General features: G+C 40.5%; 1 protein-coding gene across 4 annotated transcripts in view; it reads right to left on the minus strand.

Moving 5' to 3' along the window:
- The window catches only part of AFF2 (ALF transcription elongation factor 2), a gene marked incomplete at both ends in the record, with an annotated part of 731149 nt that overhangs the window by 558226 nt on the left and 149871 nt on the right, over positions 1-23052 (minus strand). The gene's annotated exons all lie outside the window — the stretch shown is intronic.

Below are 23052 nucleotides of genomic sequence, written 5' to 3' on the forward strand. Positions count from 1 at the left end.
ACTGAAAGACACAAATCACATGATCATATCAATAGACACAGAAAAAACATTGGACAAATCCAACACCCATTTTTTGGAAACTATCACATTTATTTTATTTTCCTTTTTAATTTTATCTTTGTTTTTAAAGTATTACAGATGTCCCTTTTGACATTTATTTTTTAATTTAATTTTATTGAGGTGACATTGGTCAACATGAACATATAGGATTCATGTGTGGTTTTCTAAATTATAAAGGCTGCATATAGCACCATGTGTCTACCACCCAAAGTCAATTCTTCTGTCACCTCATATTAGGACCCCCATCTTCTCCCACCCCCCTCCCTTTGGCAACCACCACACTGCTGTTTGAGTTCGTAAGTTCCAGTTTTATATCCCACATATGAATGAAATCGTATGGTTCTTAGCTTTTTCTGTCTGACTTATTTCACTGACTTATTTCAAGTTCCATCCATGTTGTTGTAAATGACACTATTCCATCCTTTTTATGGCTGAATAGTATTCCATTGTACCACATCTTCTTTATCCAGTCCTCTATCGCAGGGCACTTTGGCTGTTTTCATGTCTTAGCCACCGTGAATAATGCTGCAATGAACACAGGGGTGCATATATCTTTCCGAACACATGATTTACAGGTTTTGGGGTAAATACCCAAGAGAGGTATTGCTGGGTAGTATGGTAGCTCTCTTCTTAATTTTTTGAGTAATCGCCAGACTACGTTCCATAGTGGTTGTACCAGGCTACATTCCCACCAGCAGTGAATGAGGGTTCCCTTTTTTCCACAATCTCTCCAACATTTGTTATTGTTTGTCTTGTTGATAATGACCACTCTAACAGGTGTGAGGTGGTATCTCATTGTAGTTTTTTTCCTGTATTGATTAAGGTATTACATATATGTCCTTATCACCTCTTTGCCCCCAACCTCCTTACTCATACCCTCACCCCCCTGTTGTCTGTGTCCATTGGTTATGCTTATATGCATGCATTGTAGTTTTAATTTGCATTTCCCTAATTGCCAGTGACGTTGAACATCTTTTCATATATCTATTGGCTGTTTGTATGTCTTCTTGGGAGAGGTGTATTTTCATGTCTTCTGCCCATTTTTTGTTTGGTTAGATCGTTTATTTGTTTGGTGTTAAGTTTAATGAGTCATTTATATATTTTGGAAATTACACCTTTGTCAGAGCTACTGTTTGCAAATATCATCTCCCATCTGGTTGGCTGCCTGTTTGTTTTGTTGTCGTTTTCTTTGCTGTGCAGAAGGAAGCTCTTGTATTTGATATAGTCCCATTCTTTTATTTTTGCCTTTACTTCCCTTGCCTTTGGGGTCAAGCCCATAGAATGTTCTCTAACACCCAGGTCCATGAGTTTGGTACCTATATTTTCTTCTATGTAACTTATAGTTTCAGGTCTTATATTTAAGTATTTGATCCATCTTGAATAAATTTTTGAACATGGGGACAAACTGTAATCCAGTTTCATTCATTTACATGTGGCTTTCTAGTTTTCCCAGCACCACTTATTGAAGAGATGATCTTTACTCCAATGTGCATTTCTGGCTCCTTTGTCAAAAATTATATGTCCATATACATGAGTTCTCTATTCTGTTCCATTGATCTATATGTCTGTTTCTCTGGCAATACCAGGCTGTTTTGATTATCGTCTCTGTAGTATAATCTGAAGTAAAACTCTCAGCAAAGTGGGAATAGAGGGATCATATCTCAACATAATAAAGACCATGTATGACAACCCTATAGCCAACATCATACTCAATGAGAAAGATTTAAAATTATTTCCCCTAAGAATAGGAACAAGAAGGTATGTCCACTTGAACTACTCTTATTCAACATAGTACTGGAAGTCCTAGCCACAGTAATCAAACAATAAGGAAAAGGCAACAAAATTGGAAGGGAGGACGTAAAACTCTCATTATTCACAGATGACATGATACTGTACATAGTCATCCCTAATGACTCAACCAAAGAACTACTAGATTTAATAAGTGAATTTGGCAATGTAGCAGAATACAAAATTAATATGCAAAATAGATAGCATTTTTATATACCAATAATTAATTCTTAGAAAGAGAAACTAAACAATCCCATTTGCCATGGCAACAAAAAAATTAAGATACTTAGGAATAAACTTAATCAAGGAGGTAAGAGATATCATTAAAATGACCGTGATACCCAAAGCAATCTATAGATTCAATGCAATCCCTATTAAATTACCAACAGCATATTTCACATATCTAGAAAAAAATATTCCAGAAATTTATATGGAGCAACAACAACAAAAAACAAAAACAAATAGCCACAGCAATCTTGAGAAAGAATAAAAAAGTTGGAAGGATCACAATACCAGATATAAAGTTATACTATAAAGCCACTATAATCAATACAGCCTGGTACTAGCATAAGAACAGGCATATAGATCAATGGAACAGAACAGAAATCCCAGAAATCAATCTAAGTCATTACGCTCAATTAATATTTGACCAAGGAGGCAAGAACAAACTATGGAGTCAAGACAGTCTCTTTAAAAATGGTGTTGGGAAAATTGGACACATACATGCAAAGAAACAAAAGTAGACCATCCACTTTCACCATACACAAGAATAAAATCAAAATGGATAAAATACTTAAATGTATGTCATAAAATCATAGAAGACAACATAAGCAGCAAAATCTCAGACATATCTTGTAGCAATATGTTTACAGATACATCTCTTAAGGCAAAGGAAACTAAGGAGAAAATGAACAAATGGAACTACATCAAAATAAAAATATTTTGCACAACAAAAGAAACCATCAACAAAATGAAAAGGGAGCCCACTGTATGTGAGAACATATTTGGCAATGATACATCTGATAAAGGGTTAATATCCAAAATATATAAGGAACTCATACAGCTTAACAAAAGGAAAACAAACAATTCAATTAAAAAATGGGAAAAGGACATTAATAGACACTTCTCCAAAGTGGACATATAGATAGCCAAGCTATATATGAAAAAATGCTCAGAGTCACTGATAATTAGAGAGATGCAAATTAAAACGACAATGAGGTATTACCTCACACCTGTCAGAATGGCTACCATCAACAAATAGGCAAATGACAAGTGCTAGCAAGGATGTGGAGAAAAGGGAACCCTAGTACACTGCTGGTTTGAATGCAGATTGGTGCAGCCATTAAGGAAAACAGTGTGGAGATTCCTCAAAAAATTAAATATGGAACTGCCATTTGACCCAGTGATCCCACTTCTACAAATATATCCTGAGAAACCTGAAATACCAATCAGAAAGAATGTATGCACCCCTGTGTTCATAGCAGCACAATTTAACGATACCTAAGATCTGGAAACAGCCAAAGTGCCCATTAGTATATAAGTGTATGAAAAAGCTGTGGTACATTTACATCATGGATTACTATGCAGCAGTAAAAAAGAAGGATCTCTTACCCTTTGAGACAGCATAGAGGGACCTGGAGAATATTATGCTAAGCAAAATAAGCCAGTCAGAGGAAGATAAATATCATATGATCTCACTCATATGTGGAATCTAATGAACAAAATAAACTGATGAACAAAATAGATCCAGAGACATAGATGCATGGAACAGACTTTAGAATCTTAGAAGGAAAGTGGGAAAGGGTGGGTGGGTGAAAAGAGATAAACTTTTATGCATATATGCATAACCCATGGACACAGACAATAAGGTGGTGAAGGCCTAAGTCTGGGGGTGGAGGTAGGTTAGAAGAGATCGATGGTGGGGAGGGGGGAGGAAGGGGGCATATGTAATACTTTCAACAATAAATATTTAAAAAAATAAAAAAGGTCTCCAACAACTAGAGATGATGATTGATTATTTAACCTTCTAAAGCACAAATTAATGTTGTCAAGATTAATGGATGAAACCTTTATACTGTAGTAAACTATTTCCTATGATCAAAGTAATTTTCCTCAATTTATTTCTGCATAAAATGAAAAGAATTTCCATTTAGCAATAATGTGCTGGTGGGATATGTGGTTATCCAAAGGTAATCACTGCCCTGTGGGAGCAGAGGTATTCAGCTGTACCTTTTGCTTTGTGACTCCTCAGGGGGATGATTATCTTATGATAATCATATAGCCCCACCCCCATTGTGCTTTGTTGCTTAATTAGCTACTGCATGAAATGTAGTTCTGTTTGCATCAACTTTATGTCTACTGTAATTGCCCTGAATCGCAGTTCCAAGATGAAAAAAGTGGATCAAATAACTACATATATTTTGTTTGATTAATCATGAAAAAATCATTAAGGGATTAAAGTGAAACCATTTTACTCCTGCTGATCATGTTCCGCAATTTAAAATTATTTTATGATCCTGATCAATGTAATTCATGAGAATGGCTGTTAATTAGTTACACTAGCAGGTGGGCCATGCAAAATGTATTCACTTAATAATACCATAGAACAACATGCAATTAAGTGTTCCTGTGTGAATTTTACCTGGTGCACCAAAAGGAAGTCCCTGGCCAACTCACCTTGCTCTTTGAGATTACAGCTCTCCCTTCTACATCCACCCCTGCTTCCTCAACCCTTTCTAGGACCTTTCCTAGGGTGACACAGAAAAAACAGCAGGGCTAGAGATTTTAAATGTTATTAAGCATTTTTAGCTTAAAAGCTCTCTTCTTTGTTGCAGTGCCCTGAAAGTAGAGGAGTCTGGTATACTCCACCAAGGCACTATCTATTTCACATTCACAAACTGGAGCTTCGCCCTAAAAATATGATAATTCAGGCACCTTCATCCTCATCTCCGGAACCTGATGTTGCTAACCCTTTCTCTGGAGAGTACAACTACTGTAACCCATTGGTTGTTGCCTGGTGACTGACAGGAAGTGTGGACATAGCTTTATTACTGAGTTCTTCATTAGTAATGCTAAGTGTTTATTGGGGAGCTTTAATGTCACAAGATACATCATGTTCCCTGAGGAATTAGTCAATATATATTGTCATTGCCACATTTTTATTATGCAGAAATACAAATGGGGCTGTAAACACTAACATTTCCAATATACTCCTGGTTAAACTACTGAGTCACATCAATTATGTCAATTTCTACAAATATACGTTAATATGATTTTCTTGTGCACTGAACTACTGGATTTTATTAAAGCCTGGTAACTGGCATTTAGGATCTGCCCCAGTGTTCACATGTCACTATTCAAATTGAGAGAATTGAAATACTAAAGAGTGATGCTAATGCAAAAAATTAGGAAAAATCTGGATTCTTAGACAGAGGAGATGGGAACACAGCAGTCCTACTTTACGCTCTTTTTAGAAGCTATCACTGAAGTGCCCATTTGGGTTAGTTCCATTGGATTTGCAAGCAATTAAAGAGAGACCAGCTTAGATGAAGGGGTTTTTGTGCAGCTTTACTGGTCCATTGGCTAAGTAGCCACACCAATGCATAAGTGGTCATCAAGTGGTGGGGGGTAGGCTCTTGTTCCTTGGGATGCACTGCAGCTCATATTTTGGTGTGAGATTATTTCTCCTTCAGAATTAACAATTGAGGAAGGCTTTGCTTCTCTGCTGATGGACTTCATTATTTTTGTTGTGACCATCACACTATTAGTAGGAGTTTATGTTATTACTTTGTTCATTTTCTATCTCATGGTATTTTTCATGGTTGTGTTTGCAAAAGGGAGCAGAAGATACTTGAGGTTTCATTAAATTTATTTATGCACATGATGATAAAGAGTGAACTAACTCCAAAAGATTTAAGACAAACAGTAGTCTCCAGCTCTGCATTTCACCCTCATCTCCTTCCCCCTTCTCAAGAGGCAACTGCTTGGAACTTTTCTTTAGTTCATTCTTTGGGCACTTATGACCATTTCTCTAACACTATTTTATATGCTAGTGCTTGATTTGCCAATTTCAGTTATTTTATATTGACTCTCCTCTATGGAGGATGGGTATTTAGCCTTGTTACTTTTCACTTTCCCCACCACATACTGAAGTACTTCCCATCCCTTCAAATTCCCAACAACATGTTTATATAAAAACTAGAAGCCAGGTGCACGAAATTCGTGCATGGCGGGGGGTTGTCCCTCAGCCCAGCCTGTACCCTCTCCAATCTGGGACACCTGGAGGGATGTCCGACTGCCCGTTTAGGCCCGATCCCACCAGGATCGGGCCTAAACGGGCAGTCGGACATCCCTCTCACAATCCAGGACTGCTGGCTCCCAACTGCTTGCCTGCCTGCCTTCCTGATTGCCCCTAACCGCTTCTGCCTGCCAGCCTGATCACCCCCTAACCACTCTGCTGCCAGCCTGGTTGATGCTTAACTGCTCCCCTGCCAGCCTGTTTGCCCCCAACTTCCCTCCTCTGCCAGCCTGGTCACCCCTAACTGCCCTCTCCTGCAGGGTTGATCACCTCCAACTGCCCTCCCTTGCAAGCCTGGTCCCTCACAACTGCCCTCCCTTGCAGGCCGGGTGCCTCCCAACTGCCCTCTCCTGCTGGCCATCTTGTAGTGGCCATATTGTGTCCACATGGGGGCAGGATCTTTGACCACATGGGGGCAGCTATATTGTGTGTTGCAGTGATGATCAATCTGTATATTATTTTTTATTAGATAGGATAGAGGCCTGGTACAGGGGTGGGGGCCAGCTGGTTTGCCCTGAAGGGTGTCACAGATAAGGGTGGGGGCTCCCTTGGGGTGTGGGGCGGCCTGAGCGAGGGGCCTGTGGTGATTTGCAGGCCGGCCACTCCCCCTGGCAACCCAAGGGGAGGCCCTGGTATCTGGAATTTATTTTCCTTCTACAATTGAAACTTTGTAGCCTGGAGCGGAGCCAAGCCTGGGGCTCCGGCAGCCATTTCTGTGGCAGTTAATTCACCTTCTACATTGAAACTTTGTAGCCTTAAGCGGGTGAGCCCTGCCAGGGTGTGCTGAAAGCTTTGCTTCCCCTGTTGCCGGCGGCAACCCTGGCCTGCTCTCTCAAGCTCCATTCTGCCACCATTTGTTTGAATTTGTTTACCTTCTATAATTGAAACTTTGTAGCTTGAGTGGAGGCTTAGGCCTGCAACGGCTATGGAAAGCTTGGCTTCCTCTGTTACCTGGGAAACCTTGCTCTCTGTGGCTGTAGCCATCTTGGATTGGGGTTAATTTACATACTCGCCCTGATTGGCTGGTGGGCGTGGCTTGGCTGGTGGGCTTGGCTTATGTAGCGGAGTGATGGTTAATTTGCATATTACCATTTTATTAGAGAGGATTTTAGTTACATCAAAATTGATTTTACATTATTATGATTATATATGCTACACAACACTAAGCCATATACTAAACTATGATTTTATTTTCCTGCACAACTTTTTGGAGTTAATAATTATCTTTGATTTTTATTTTTGTTTGGTTTACTTTTGTACCCACTTATGACTAATGCAACCCCAAACTCTTTACCACTTGTGAAAATACCTTCACTCACATCAGCTACCAATTTCATCTTTTTGATAAATTTTATTCAGAGCTTTCTGACATACTCCAACCTAGATTGGTTCCCTCTATATCTAGGGATCTCTTCACTATCATCCTGCAACCTAACTTTGCCTCTCTCCTCTGTTGGTGTTCCTGTTCCCTATATGGATGTCACCCTCTCCCTCCATTTATTCTTTCACTTTGCTGAATAAACATATCCTCTGGTAGCTTACTGATAAAGGACTAGTTGGAAGCAATATTTTATGAGATCTCAAGTGTCTGAAAATGTCTTCATTACACCATTCTACTAGACTGATATTTTGGCTAGATAATTTTCTTTAAGAATTGTCTTCTACCTTCCAGTGTTACTATGAATTTCAACCCACTAATTTCTGTCACTTTATATTATATCTGCTTGTTCCTACCTCCTTCTTCCCTCCCTCCCTAACTCTCTCTCTCTTCTTCTTCCTTCTATCCCACTAGAAGCTTATGGAAATTTCTCTTTATTTCCTTTTTTCTGGAATGCAACAATGTGCCCTGGCTGCCAGCATTCTTATGGAAGCAGACTGGCCTAGTGGTCTCTGAATTTAGTTGGTGGTACATGCATGTTTTCACCTAGTGTCCCTGTTCCCAGGAAAGTACCCCAAGACAACAACTTTCTATTTTACCTTCTCCAGAGAATAAACATCTCATTTTTTCGCAGGGGTGGAAAAATGGAAGAGTATAAGAATGATGGAGAGGAATTATGGATCTAACATCTCCTTACACAGCATTCAAACAATCCTCTATATTTTATACCCTATTCACTCTCACTTCCAGGGATAGCAGCACCACCAATTCCTAGGGTTTTTGAGGGGACTGTGAAATAAATTGGATTGATTCTCAGCTTTTTCCACTGCTGACTTAGGACTTGGATTTCTAGATCTACATCAGTTTTATTTATCCTAATGCTTTCTACCTTCCCAAATTCTATTCCCTCTTCCATTTTCCAAGTACTTAAGGTTTATGCATTTTAAAAGTCTCTTAATTTTAATTTTAGTGTGGTTTGGGAGGGAGTGAAATTAAATGTGTGTGACCAATCTACCACCAAGTCAAAGCAGCTAATTCAATTATGATATCTCTCTTGATCTCTCTTTCTCTTATGTTTCTGATGTTGCACAGATAGTTTTGAAAACTGAGCAAGAACCTAAAATAAGGTATAGGGAAGGTGTCCCAGATGTATTTCTGAATAGATTCCAGACCTTCATATATTTCTGAATAAGTTTCAAACCTTCATCAAGCCTGGCCAGCTCAGGATAAGCAGTTCAAAAGGGCTGTCCTATAAGTCTAACCAAGGCACAGGCCCATGAATATTCAGCCACATACTACTCACAGTTATGCTTACATGTCTGCAGCTCCTCAGTTGAAGCTGACATTTCATAAACTGAAATCCATAGCCTAGTGTTCTTCATACCACTACCACTACTAACAAAAAAACTTCCACGTGCTTATCCATGTACAGTTTACAGAGTATTTAAACATAAAATAAATCATTTAATTAATATTCTTGCAAATAAATGGTGATGAAGGTCATCTGTATTTTCTAGAATATGGTTAAGAGCTTAGACTCTGGAGTCAACATCACCTGGGTTCTTGTTTGTATGCTCATTATTTGTATGAACCAGAACAAATTATCCAAATTCTATGACCCTCAGTTTCCATATCTGTATAACAGATAGCTATTGTACTAAAACATTCTGAGGTTTTTGTAAAATTTAAACAAGATTGCACATGTAGTGCATTCAGCACATGGCTAGTACATAGGAAACACTTGATAAATAGTAGCTATTACTCTGATTCCTAGTCTACAGATGATGATTCTGGGATTCAGAAAGGTTAAATGATTTAGCCAAGTTCACAGTGCCAATGAGAGACAGAGACTAGAATAACAAATACCATCTTATGCTTCCTCTACAACACTAGTGGTTCTCATTCCTGGTTACACACTAAAATTCCACAGGAGCTGTGCAAACAGCCATACTAGGGCACACCCCATAAGTTCAGACTTAACTGCTCAGAGTGGATTCTGGATGCAAGTATGTTTTCCAAGCTCCCTAGACAATTGTGATGCTAAGCCAAGATTTTAAACCTATGCTATTCACCAAACTTCCTCCTTCGTCCCCAGGTGGCCTTGAACTGTGTATGTTATCTACTACCAGGTCCCTTTTCACAGCCATGTTTTAGACTCCATCTCAGTACAGAGACACACAATCATGATGCACTATTTATTTTTTAAAAGTGTTAAACCAATATAAAATTTGTTCTCTCCCTACTCACTGTTTGACTACCACGGGAATTTTCTGGTTTACAGAATTAACAGTTGGTCAGAAATTATTTGAATTGAGCATGTCAAATTTCAGCTACAATCTTGTCAAGTTCCAGCTACAGTCTGGCAAATTTTTCCTGAATATGTAGGAAGGTCATTGTGTGCAGTCAGCCTGGGCCCCCCTGCAGGGTCTGCAGAATGATCTATTTCAAATATTGTTAGGGCAATCTGAGGTTCCAAACCAAATTATTTAAAACGGGCTTCTGTTTTTCCAAGCAAGAAAAGATACAAAGCAAGGCTGCATAAGGGGGAAAAACAAACAAACAAAAAAAAACCCACAAATGCCACATGGCTACTTGTGGATGAATAAAAAGCCTAGAGGAGGAAAAGCAATAGGCTAGCTCAATCTCAAAGCTGTCAGGGACAGGTCACCCTACCTGAGTTCAGTTCATGGCATATGGAGTTGATGAGGCCAAGGTCATAGAGCTGAATCCCCAGGAGGCACTTAGTTGTATTCTATCCAGAGGCCACATGGCACAGCCCCTAACCCCATCCAGCTGACTTGAGGTGGAGTGTAGGCCAGTGGTCCTAAGGAAGCCCAAGTCCCATCACATGCAGACCATGCCTCCAGTCAGGCAGACCAGCAGCACTCCCATAATCACAGAAACTCACAGATCATTTTTATCTTCAGCAATGAATGAAAGCTGTCATCACATATCCAGGGAAACTTATTGGAGGTACTTCTAGAATTTAATATGCTCTTTAATCAAATTCTATAATATTTATCTATATTTTAAAAAGTGCATTTAGAAAAAAAACACACATGTATTCTCTATTAGCAGGCCTTGGGCTTAGTACATTTACTTCCCACAATTCTAAGAATAATTAACTGGTCAACATTCAAATTAAAATGAAAGGACCAAGGAATTTTCTAAGGGTCAAATGGGAAGATGGCTAAAAAGAACAACATCAATCCTTCCAGGAACTTCTTCCATAATAAATCAAAACTAATTTGTATGGCCCACACGTAGTTCCTATGGACTTGGATGATTCTCACCTGCTTGTCCTAGAACAAAATATGCTGTTCACAGAACTGCAAGCTCTAGGCAGTATCAGTTGGCCTCTTCATATAAGAGACAATTGGCATTGTCGGGCTCCTGAGCACATTTTCATAATCAGCCTGATGATGGGTTTACAGCAGCCGCTCGATTGATGGTGTTAGACAGGGAATAAAGAGAAATGCCAGGAGTGCCCTCAGATCTGACATAACAAGGCAAACATCAGTCATTTGGCTAAAAGGCTCATAAAGGCTCCTTCAGCTGTGGTGCAGGAGCCTGTTTTAGGCAAAGCTAATGAGAAAATGTGGTAGTAAACATTTTAATTAGATAGGAACAAGTTGTGAGAAAGTTGCATTGTTAAGAAGAAAGAGAAGTCCCATTGAAAATGGTGTGTAGTCTTACCCTGATCAGAAATGACCTGTCTGTGTTTTGAAACAACTGTCTGAATGGAAAGATGTTTGTTTGTTTTTCAAAAGTGTTCCACTTAATTTTCCAATTACTCAAGAGTATGTGAAATTAGTACTTGAATGTGGTCACTTCTAGGGAAGGCAACATTACACAGAATGTAATCTTGGCCCTCTCAGAAAAAAAAAAATTCACTAATGATGCAATAAATACAGTTTATGCCTTGAAATTGTTGATCATGGCTGAAAGCCATTAAATAAGGGATTTAGATGATAATATACAAGCCACATGAATAACCAGCATGTGCTTGACACTGTATTTAAAGAACTTGTGCTGATTATCAGCTTGATGAGAGAGAGAGAGAGAGAGAGAGAGAGAGAGAGAGAGAGAGAGAGAGAGAATGAGGCTCTAACAGGTGAATTTAACTTGAGACATAGAGCTGTCAGTAGTGGGGGGCTGGGCCTAGAACCCAGGTCTCCTGCCTCTATAGCTCTGGAACTCTTCATCCTACAGTTGAGACAGTGGACTGACTTGTAGACAATTTTGCATGAACAGTCAAGTGTTCTTTCAATTCAAGCACTGCCCAAGAAATTGACACCAGCTAATTATGATGATCTATATCCCCCCATAATCCCTGTGCCTCATGTCTGTGTGTGGATCTTAGGTCCTATATTATATATACTAGAAGCCCGTTGCACGAAGTTTCGTGCAATAGAATTTTCCTTCACCTGGCTGCTGGCACCAGTTTTCCGCCAGCAGCAGTTTTCCTCTGGCCACCCACCGTTCGGAGTGCCTCCAGCCAGCGCGATCGGCCACCCCGAGAGGAACTCCAAGATCAGGAGGCGCTCCGATCGGCGGGTGGCCAGAGGACAACTGCTGCTGGGGGAAAACTGGTGCCAGCAGCCACACAATCGGCCACCCTGAGTTCAGCCACCAGCGTCTTCCGCCAGGCCCCATGGGTCCTTCGGCAGCGCAGGGCATTTAGGCTGGCGGGAGGAGCAGAGGTCGGGGACTCACGAGTCCCCGCCCCCCGCTCCTACCGCCAGCCAATCGGCCACCCTGAGTCCCGCCCCCGCACCTCCAGCCGGCCCAATCATGGGCGTAGCGGAGTGATGCAATTTGCATGTTACCATTTTATTAGAGAGGATTAATTTTCTTTATTGAATAAGGTATTATATATGTGTCCCTATCCCCCTGCCTCCCAACCCCTTGCCCATGTCCTCACCCCCCATTTTGATGGCACTATCAGTGATAGCAGCACAGCAAGAAAAATAAGTTCAAGAGGAAAGAAAGTTAGAACAAACACATTTTGTGGAGAATTGCTAATGTTCAGATCAACATTCAAGTTCCTCATTTATATTGATACGTCTAGAATACCCAGGTAGCAACAAGAATAATTGGAAGAAAAAGAAAAACAGTCACGTCATGTTTCTAAGGAAAACAGATGTTATATAGAAAAATGCATGTGGACACACACACACACACACACACACACACACACTGAGTTGGCATGTACTGGTACTTTATGAATGGGATAAATCTCAATAGTGGTCATATTTTTTCTGCAGTTATGTTCCAGTTATTTTGCACACATGATACATCCCCTGCCTATGTTTACTCCCTCTATGAAATCATAATGAAAAATACCTATTTTACTGGATCTTGAATGTAGGAAACATTTCCTAATGGAAGATTTATAATAAATATGGAAATGCCATACTTTGGATATTAGTAAATGCTGGGCTCAGTTCTACCTCTCTCTCATGACTCTCAGATTCTTCTAGAACAGTGGTCAGCAAACTCATTAGTCAACAGAGCCAAATATCAACAGTACAACGATTGAAATTTCTTTTGAGAGCCAAAGTTTTTAAACTTAAACTTCTTCTAATGCCACTTCTTCAAAATAGACTGGCCCAGGCTGTGGTATTTTGTGGAAGAGCCACACTCAAAGGGCCAAAGAGCCACATGTGGCTCGTGAGCCACAGTTTGCCAACCACGGTTCTAGATTATATGAGTATTTCTTGGGAACCACTAGGATGCCACTGAGAGCATCCCCAAACTCTCTGACACCCTGGGACCTTGTATGAGAAAATGTTGGGGTTTGCTCCCACTTTCTAGCAGAGAATCTGGGGAGAAGAGGATGTGTTCATGGAGAATCACCCAGGTATCATGGTCTCCAGAGATGAAAGAAATAATGAATAGAAAGGAGGGAGGTGGAAGGAGGTAGGGAGGGCGTATAAAATGGGAAAGAGACTGAAAAAATCCTAAAAGTAGCATAGAGTATGGATATGCAGAGTTCTCAGTGGACTACCACAAGCAAGGCCAGGTGGCCTTGAGCAATATTATCTTTAGATAAAAGGGAAGGGCTAATTATATATTGATGGTTTTGCTTCTTTCTTTTTTTCTTCTAATAGTCAATGGCTGTCTTTGCTACTCATACAGCCAGCAAATCCAAGAACATCTCTGTGTTCACACTGCCAGCTCTGCTCTCTGTAGAAGGTAGTATATTTTAATGTCTACCCAACTGTGTGTTTTGTGGTAATGATAAGCAGATGCTTTTACTAAGGCTGACCTACACTCATGTTCTGAATCACTCTTGACATGGACAGCTGCTCAGTGCCTAATATATTGAACACCAGGGCTTTAGTTTTGCTGAAAGGTGATATTGCTGTGGCAATTTACTGTTTTACCTACTTCCATTTCTAGGTGGGTCTCCTCTATAATGTGGCCTTTTGAATTTACAAGAATATAAGTTAAGCATCTGCCTTAAAGCTGCATTATTTATATTGGTATTTTTGCAGTTTACTTTCTGCAATGTATTTGGGGTAAAAAGATTGCTATATAGTATAACTAGAGGCCTGGTGCATGGATTTGTGCACTGGTGGGGTCCTTCAGCCTACCCTGCAGGGATCGGGCCAAAACCAGCTCTCCGACATCCCCCAAGGGGTCCCGGATTGCAAGAGGGTGAAGGCCAGTCCAAGGGACCCCACTGGTGCATGATTGGGGCTGGGGAGGGACCATGGGAGGGCTCCAGGGTGTGTCTGGCCAGTCTTGCCCAGTCCCAATTGGCCAGACCCCAGTAGCAAGCTAACCTACCGGTCAGAGTGTCTGCCACCTGTTGGTCAGTGCACATCATAGCTACTGATTGCATGATCAAATGGTTGAATGGTCGAATGGTCACTTAGGCTTATATATATATACTAGAGGCCCGGGGCACGAAATTCGTGCACGGAGGGGGGTTGTCCCTCAGCCCAGCCTGTACCCTCTCCAATATGGGACCCCTTGAGGGATGTCTGACTGCCCGTTTAGGCCCGATCCCGGTGGGCCTAAACGGGCAGTCGGACATCCCTCTCACAATCCAGGACTGCTGGCTCCCAACTGCTTGCCTGCCTGCCTTCCTGATTGCCCCTAACCGCTTCTGCCTGCTAGCCTGATCACTCCCTAAACCACTCTGCTGCCAGCCTGTTTGCCCCCAACTTCCCTCCTCTGCCGGCCTGGTCACCCCTAACTGCCCTCTCCTGCAGGGTTGATCACCTCCAACTGCCCTCCCTTGCAGGCTTGGTCCCTCTCAACTGCCCTCCCTTGCAGGCCGGTTGCCTCCCAACTGCCCTCTCCTGCTGGCCATCTTGTGGTGGCCATCTTGTGTCCACATGGGGGCAGGATCTTTGACCACATGGGGGCAGCTATATTATGTGTTGCAGTGATGATCAATCTGCATATTACTCTTTTATTAGATAGGATAGAGGCCTGGTACAGGGGTGGGGGCCAGCTGGTTTTCCCTGAAGGGCGTCCCAGATCAGGTGGGGTTTCCCTTGGGGTGTGGGGAGGCCTGAGCGAGGGGCCTGTGGTGGTTTGCAGGCCGGCCATGCCCCCTGGCGACCCAAGCAGAGGCCCTGGTATCTGGAATTTATTTTCCTTCTACAATTGAAACTTTGTAGCCTGGAGCGGAGCCAAGCCTGGGGCTCCCTCCGAGGCCGGCTGGCAGCCATTTGTGTTGGGGTTATAATTGAAATATTGTTGCCTTAAGCGGGTGGGCCCGGCCAGGGTGTGCAGAAAGTTTTGCTTCCCCTGTTGCTGGCGGCAACCCTGGCCTGCTCTCTCAAGCTCCATTCTGCCGCCATTTGTTTGAATTTGTTTACCTTCTGTAATTGAAACTTTATAGCTTGAGTGGAGGCTTAGGCCTGGCTAGGGCAGGCAGAAAGCTTGGCTTCCTCTGTTACCTAGGAAACCTTGCTCTCTGTCATGGTAGCCATCTTGGTTTGGGTTAATTTGCATACTTGCTCTGATTGGATGATGGGCATGGCTTGTGGTGTGTCGGAGGTATGGTCAATTTGCATATTTGTCTATTATTAGAGAGGATATATATATATATATATATATATATATATATATATATATATAGAGAGAGAGAGAGAGAGAGAGAGAGAGAGAGAGATTAAGCTGGTGGAAGAGTGCCTAGTTTGTAAGGAGTTGGTGAAATTTTCCTGAGAAAGAAATGCTTACCCTAGAGCCATGGTCAGCAAACTGTGGCTCGCGAGCCACATGCGGCTCTTTGGGCCCTTGAGTGTGGCTCTTCCACAAAATACCACAGCCTGGGCCAGTCTATTTTGAAGAAGTGGCATTAGAAGAAGTTTAAGTTTAAAAAATTTGGCTCTCAAAAGAAATTTCAATCGTTGTACTGTTGATATTTGGCTCTGTTGACTAATGAGTTTGCCGACCACTGCCCTAAAGTGACTTGGGTAACATACTAAATGACAGACAATTACAGAGCTTCTGCAAATCTACTTGTTAGTGGCTTCATGGTTCACACAGCCACATTGAAAACTAGGATACAGAGGTTTACATGGAATGAAGCAAAAAACACATTTAAAAACTCATAACATCCCCACATGCAAATAGATAAATTCTCCCTTTCCAAATGTTACCAGTCAGGTAATTTCTAGGTAGGTGTTGCAGTATTTTCCTGAAACTAGAAGAAATAGTCATCCTCCTCTGAAACCAAGCTCCCTGACTTCCTGCAGCACCTCTGGGAGGTCAGGATTCATATTCAAAACACTGCATGTAGTAGCCCTTTGGGGATGAATATTAATGAAGAAATGTTCTCATGCCAGAGCCCACACTTTATCAGAGTGTGAAGGGTACAGTCTGTTAAGAGTGACTTTTTAATTTCTCATATTTAACCCTGCCAGATGTAACATTCATGGCATCAGTGACAGAAAATCTAAAAAGTCACATCAGCAAAGTGAAATGCCTCTGTATTTTCCCATATGTTGAAAGAGAAAAGTCCTCAAAGTCTGTAAAGTTATCTTGTCAAGACACTGGGACCTGATGATCTAGGAATAACATAAGCACATTTTCCACCTCCAGTGCTGCAAATGCCAACCTAGCTCAGCTCTTAACTGGCCATGTGCCATGCAGATCCATGGATGGCATGATTTCAAGTTATTTTAGTCAATGGCATACCTTAGCTCATCTGAACTCCATGATGAGTATGGACACCCAAAATCTGGCTCTGTCATTGCATTACTACAAATTATATTGCTGACTCCCCATTAAAACATAGACCCTTAATCAATAAATAAATTAAAAAAAAACATAGACCAGGTGCACTATTTATATTGGTATTTTTGCAGTTTACTTTCTGTAATGTATTTGGAGTAACAAGATTGCTATTTAGTGTAATACACTAAATGTACTGTGATTCACTTTTTTTCTAGCTTCATATGAGCTCTCTCAAACAATCTGGTACAAATTATTTTAAAAAAGAAGAAGACAGTGGCAAGCAGGTGCCTGTATAAACATGACTTTGCACTGATAAGCTAGTGTAAATTGTCTAATTTTTTTATATTTCTGCCTTTACCTAAAGCACAACTATCACAATGGAAGGCAACATACTAATCAGTTTGCACTCAAATATTGATTTTTAAAAATGTAAAAAAAATGGTTGTTTGGATCAGAAATTTTCAACCTTTTTCATCTCATGGTATGCATAAAATAATTACTAAAATTCTGTAGCACACCAAAATATATTTTTTAATCTGAAAAAATATGTATAATTTTGATTCATTCACACCAGACAGCTATTGTTGCATTGGCTGTTGTCATTTTTTCTTATTTGACAATATAAAGAAAAAGAGGTCAGTGCCCCTGACTAAATAGTCAGGTACTGCATGTTTTAAAAATTCTTGTAGCACATATGTTGAAAATTGCTGGTTTGGATACAAAAAATTCCCATGATAATTTTTGCAATTTGAATCACTTAACCAATGCATGGGCTCACTGAGTTCTTTATTGGAATCCAGGAGTCATAGGTCGATCCCTTCTCTAACTTACAGAAATAATTCCCCCCCTGGTTTTATCTCTTGGTGCAAAGTGGCAAATTCAAAAGTTGGAAGGGCTAACAAAGGGGAAACCCGATGAAGTGACAACTGTGAAACTTGCACTGCCTGCCAGTTTTGTCAATGAAACCCTTAAAGCAAAAGCATGATTGACACTCCATCATTTCAAAGAGTGACTGTGCGACTCACATAATTGTATTAGAAATATCTACATTTTACATATATTAACAAATATTGCTGCTTCTAGATTAACACTGATATTTTATTAACTTGGAAAGATATGCTGTGTATATGCCCACATGAGTACCATACATGCACTGTATAAGAAACTGTACTGGAGAGAATGAAGGCATAGGCTGTTTTCCTGGTGTTGAAAGTCCACCAGCACCATTAGGAGTCTTTCTCAGAACTAGTGAAGTCACCACAGCTAAAGCACACTGCTGTTTCCTGAAGAGGAGCTCAGAGGACTGCCTTTTGGGGGAAGCAGAAACTCATGAAAACTTGATGTAATCAACTACTGCTTCATGGAATGCCTATTGCAAAGAGCATGCGGGGTAACCAGGAAATTGTAAGATGTGAACACAGAGTATTGGACTACCATCTACAAAAATAGTTAGCAGATAAAAAACAACTATATGTCTAAATCAATTTGTTTTTCCAATAGGAGTTCTTATAACTCTAGATTATATCTGTCCTCTTTGCAAAGGTATTATGAGCTAGCCAAACTATGCTATTGAGTTCTCCTTCACTTGGCAAAAGATGAAGGTAGCTTTACTAGTAATGTGATGTTTCCTTTTAAGAGCTCAACTCAAACTTTCACTACAGGCCTTTCTCAAGATCTATCACTCTAACTCTGTAGCAGTTATACACTAGTGTACTCTTTCTAGGAGTCTGTAGCCCTCTTAAAACCACATTTTTGTAATCACCTTTATTTTTTCAATTATGAAATTTATGACATATTTCATGCTGAATATTACAAAATTCTGAAGCTATTCACAGGCACTTTGCTCAATAAAATATTCATACACTAAAATGCATGCTTTTTCATCATGAGTAATACGTTTTAAAGTAATTTCCCGTGGCTCTAGGAACACTGAGAATGAAGGTAAAACTAATAACCCCTTCCTGTACCTAGTCCCTAAAATACACAAAATTCTGTCTGCATAATGCTACAAGTGTTTTTGTTTAATACAGAAGCTATCTACCCCTTTAGATTGTCTTAGTGAGTCCATAAAAGAGCAATAGAGTAGTCAAACTCCAATGGAAAAGATAATCATTAAGAGTATTGGACTGGGGTTAGGAGAGCAGGAAGCATTGCTACATCATTCAATGCTGGGGCCCCAGTGCCAAAAATGGTGTCTGGCACCTTCTGAAAGGTGCCCAGTACATAAATATTTGTTGGAAGAAAATCAGGAAGTGGGGAAGAATAAGGGAAGGAGGTAGGAGAAAAAAGAGGGAAGAAGCAGAAGAAAAAAGAAAGGAAGGAGAGGGAAAAGAGAGAGGAGGGATTGGGGGAAGCGAAGAAAGGAAGGCTGTACTAGCTATGTATCCTTGTGCAAGTAATTGACCCTATAAGCCTCACCCCCTATTGAGTCAAATGAATAGGGTAGACCAAATAATTTCTAAAATTCCTACCAGCTCCAAAACTCTAGTATTCTATTATTTAAAATGTCATTTGATGTCAATGACAATAGAGATAAAAAAGTACTTTGCTCATCAATGGAATATATAAAAATATTCAAAAGTGTTCCTTATTAGTCCAAACACTGGAGAATTCTTTGTTTCAAATACTTAAACTCCACTGGAAAGATGAACTGAGTATATATTTGCCTAAATTATAGACTGACAGAGCTCATATTCATAATTGTTTCCATAGGTTTACTAAAGCACTTATCACCACTCTAGTTCAGCAATTTGAGTATTATCCTCTTGTAATAAAGTATACTTAAGAGAAATGAAAGATAATGTCACCTAAAATGAACACATGTTGCATATTAATCTCTTGAAACTCTAACAGCCTAAAAAGTATTTCCATAATGGTGTGGCTGAGATTATCTTCTAATTAAAGTACTGCCACCAATTCCAAAATTAATACCTTCCCATAAGTGAGGTAATGCAATTTTTCCAAGTATCAATAAAACCCTATAAGCTAAGGCTAGTTAACACGGTGTGTCTGCTGAGCAAGTACTTATATTACAACATGCAGGGGTTTTTGTGCAACTTCACATTCAGTATTGTTGCATTTACAGCACACAAATTTAGAACCCTTTTTTAAAAAATATTTTTTATTGATTTCAGAGAGGAAGAGAGAGGGAGAGAGAGACAGAAATATCAATGATGAAAGAGAATCATTGATTGGCTGGCTCCTGCACGCTCCCCATTGGGGATTGAGCCCACAACCTGGAATCGAACCCAGGACCCTTCAGTCCGCAGGCTGATGCTCTATCTACTGAGCCAAGCCAGCTAGGGCTAGAACCCTCTTAAAAGAAAATTGTATTTGTTCAAGTTTGAAAAATAGTCTAAGATCATTCACTTCATCTGAGTGTACACCAACCAAGCTAAGTTCTTGATATACACACAGTTGTAACTGTGCTCCAATGATACACTTTCTTCATTATACATTCTGAAGGCAGTGACCTAAAGTAAAGAACTGCCATTACCCATTCATTTGCTGGCCTTGGATTGATATCTCTTTATCTCCTCTCTTTTCCTTCCTTTCTCTTTCTTTACCTCTCCCTTCCCCTCTCTCCCTGTCTCTCTGTCTTCCTCTATTGTATTCTTGATCTTCTAATGTAATAGCAAAAGTTGGTCGAGCAATTACTTAACTCAAGGCAGTTCATAAAATTCAGCCCCTCTTCACACATCTATACTAATAAAAGGGTAATATGTTAATTAGGGAGGACGTCTTACAGATGTCCATCCGGGAGTCCATTCAGACAAAGCCACAGTGGCTGTAAGGCCCAAGGCTCATGGCAGCCATGGGCTCAGGCAGCCCAGGGCTCAGGCCTCGAAGCTGCCACAGCCGGCAGTGGCAGCAGCAGTGGGGCGATGGGGGCAGCACCTTCCCCTAATCATCCCGGTAACCTCCCACAGAGGGCAGCCAGACCGGCTTAGGCCCACTCTCCATGGGGAGCTGGCCTATGTCGAGTGGGTCTAAGTATACGCACATCCCCTGAGGACTCCTGGACTGTGAGAGGGGGCAGGCCGGGCTGAAGGCACCCCCAGTGTACGAATTTTCATGCACCGGACCTCTGGTCTATAATAATAAAAGTATAATATGCTAATTAGACCAGATGTCCTTCCAGACATCCTTCTGGATGATCTTCCAGATGAAGCCGGGGCTTCAAGGGAAGCCTGAGTCCCAGGTGCTGGAGGGAAGCCGGTGCTAGCAACCAGGGGAAGGAAGGCTTACTCTTGCATGAATCTCGTGCACCGGGGCTCTAGTATAGATATAATTTAAAACTACCAACAGTTTCCCATTACCTACAGAGCAAAATTCAAACTCCTTGAACTGACAGTTTGAATCCTTCACTTAGAAGCTACATGATCTTGGGTAAGTTACTTAACATCTCTGTGGCTCAATTTGCCTTTACCTGTAACTTGGGGATAAACGTAATAATTATCTCATAGGGTTAGTGAGTGAAGTAAATGCATTGATATGCAGGGTGGGGCAAAAGTAGGTTTACAGTTGTGAGTATATAAAAGTTTATTATTACATTATTATTTATGAATTATTGTATTATTTGCCATAGGAACAACTGTAAACCTACTTTTGCCCCACCCTGTACATATGTAAATAGCAAAGAACAGTATCCAGCACACTATAATTCCCATATAAATATTAGCTTTTATGCTGCGCCATCCACATGAAATATCAATATACATTTCAGGCTCTACCACCACTGCTCCCATCCTGAATATTGTAATTTAATCAGACTGACTTATTCCTTCTTTTTAAATTATACCTCCTGCTCTCCTAACTTTGTCCTTTTTGCACCAAAAAATAACAAATATTTCTTGAGAATATATTATGTGTCAGGGACTCTGCTACATGTTGCATGTATTAACCTGTTTAAAATTCACAAGATTTCTATCAGACAGGTAGAAAGGTAACTGATACCTGGAAGGATAAGTGATTTGATAACAACAGTGCTAATAATTAGCAGAGCCAATTATGAAATCCAAGCATTCTGAATCAAGTGCTCTCCTCAAAATCACTGGGATGTCCTACTTCTGTTTGTACCCACTAGCTTTTCCATCTTCTGCTATGGCTCCCCTGTTTCCCTCACCTACTCATGTGCTTTCTAAAACCATCTCAAATCTTGTCTTTCATATATCGCAAGACTAAGTCAGTCCTCAGAGTTCTTCACCTCTAAACCTTCAGAGCAGTCATACCCTCCTTGGAAGTTGGGACAATCCATTTTTCAAATAATTATCTAACATCCTGGAATGGCACCTCTATTTTCTCTAATTCTAAAAAAATTGATTTTCTTTAGTTCATGTTTGCCTTTTTGCCAATTAGATCTGATACTCCTTAAGGTCAGGAGCCACATCTCATGTTTCTTTTATGTCCTAAATAGTACTTGGCACAAAGTATATATTCAATAAAAAAAATTTATGATATTATTTAACCCCAGGGACACATAACTAGGTCAAGCTGACTGACCGTGGTGCCTCACTTTAACAGCTGGTAAGCAGCCATAATAAAATTCCATTTTTCAGCCCCTTTCTTGATTATTCAATTATTCCATCAGCCCTTTTCCTAGTTTTCTCTCTTCAATGCTAATGTTTCCTTTATATTCTCTGTCATCATTTTTTTTAATTTTTAAATATATTTCTTCATTGATTTCAGAGAATAAGGGAGAAGGAGAGAGAGAGAGAGAGAGAGAAACATCAATGATGAGAGAGAATTATTGATTGGCTGCCTCCTTCACACACCCTACTGAGGATGGAAACTGCAACCCAGGCATGTGCCCTTGGCCAGAATCGAACCTGAGACCCTTCAGTCTGCATGCTGATGCTCTATCCACTGAGCCAAGCTGGCTAGGGCTATTAATTTTTAATTAATCCAAGCCTAGGATACCTTCTGTTTCTCTTTGGGATTCTAATTTTGACATTAAAGTATCAGGCTCAGAGTGGCTTATACAAGAACACCCAACTTAAAATGTAGAGGAGCCAGGAAGTGACCTCAAGACTTGAAACCCTATACCCTCCTCATGTCATCTCATGGAGAATTGAAAATGTATTGGAATAATAATGCTTTCTTGTGTCCTTAGCTATTTCTTAGATATCTGAAAGTAACTCAACCTCATAGCATATTCCAAGACTAATCCTAATATATAAAAGCCCTGAGTCCATCACAACCAGAGGCACAACCAACCGGAAGTCAGTCCTGCAGTCAGCTCAGCGCTGGGTTGCGTGGTGACCCAACACTGACTGCTACTGCAGCAGGCATGGTGACCCAGCACTGACTGCAGAGGGGGCTGCGAATC

This window comes from Cnephaeus nilssonii, assembly GCF_951640355.1.
Source record: "Cnephaeus nilssonii genome assembly, chromosome: X".
Classification (NCBI taxonomy): domain Eukaryota; kingdom Metazoa; phylum Chordata; class Mammalia; order Chiroptera; family Vespertilionidae; genus Cnephaeus; species Cnephaeus nilssonii.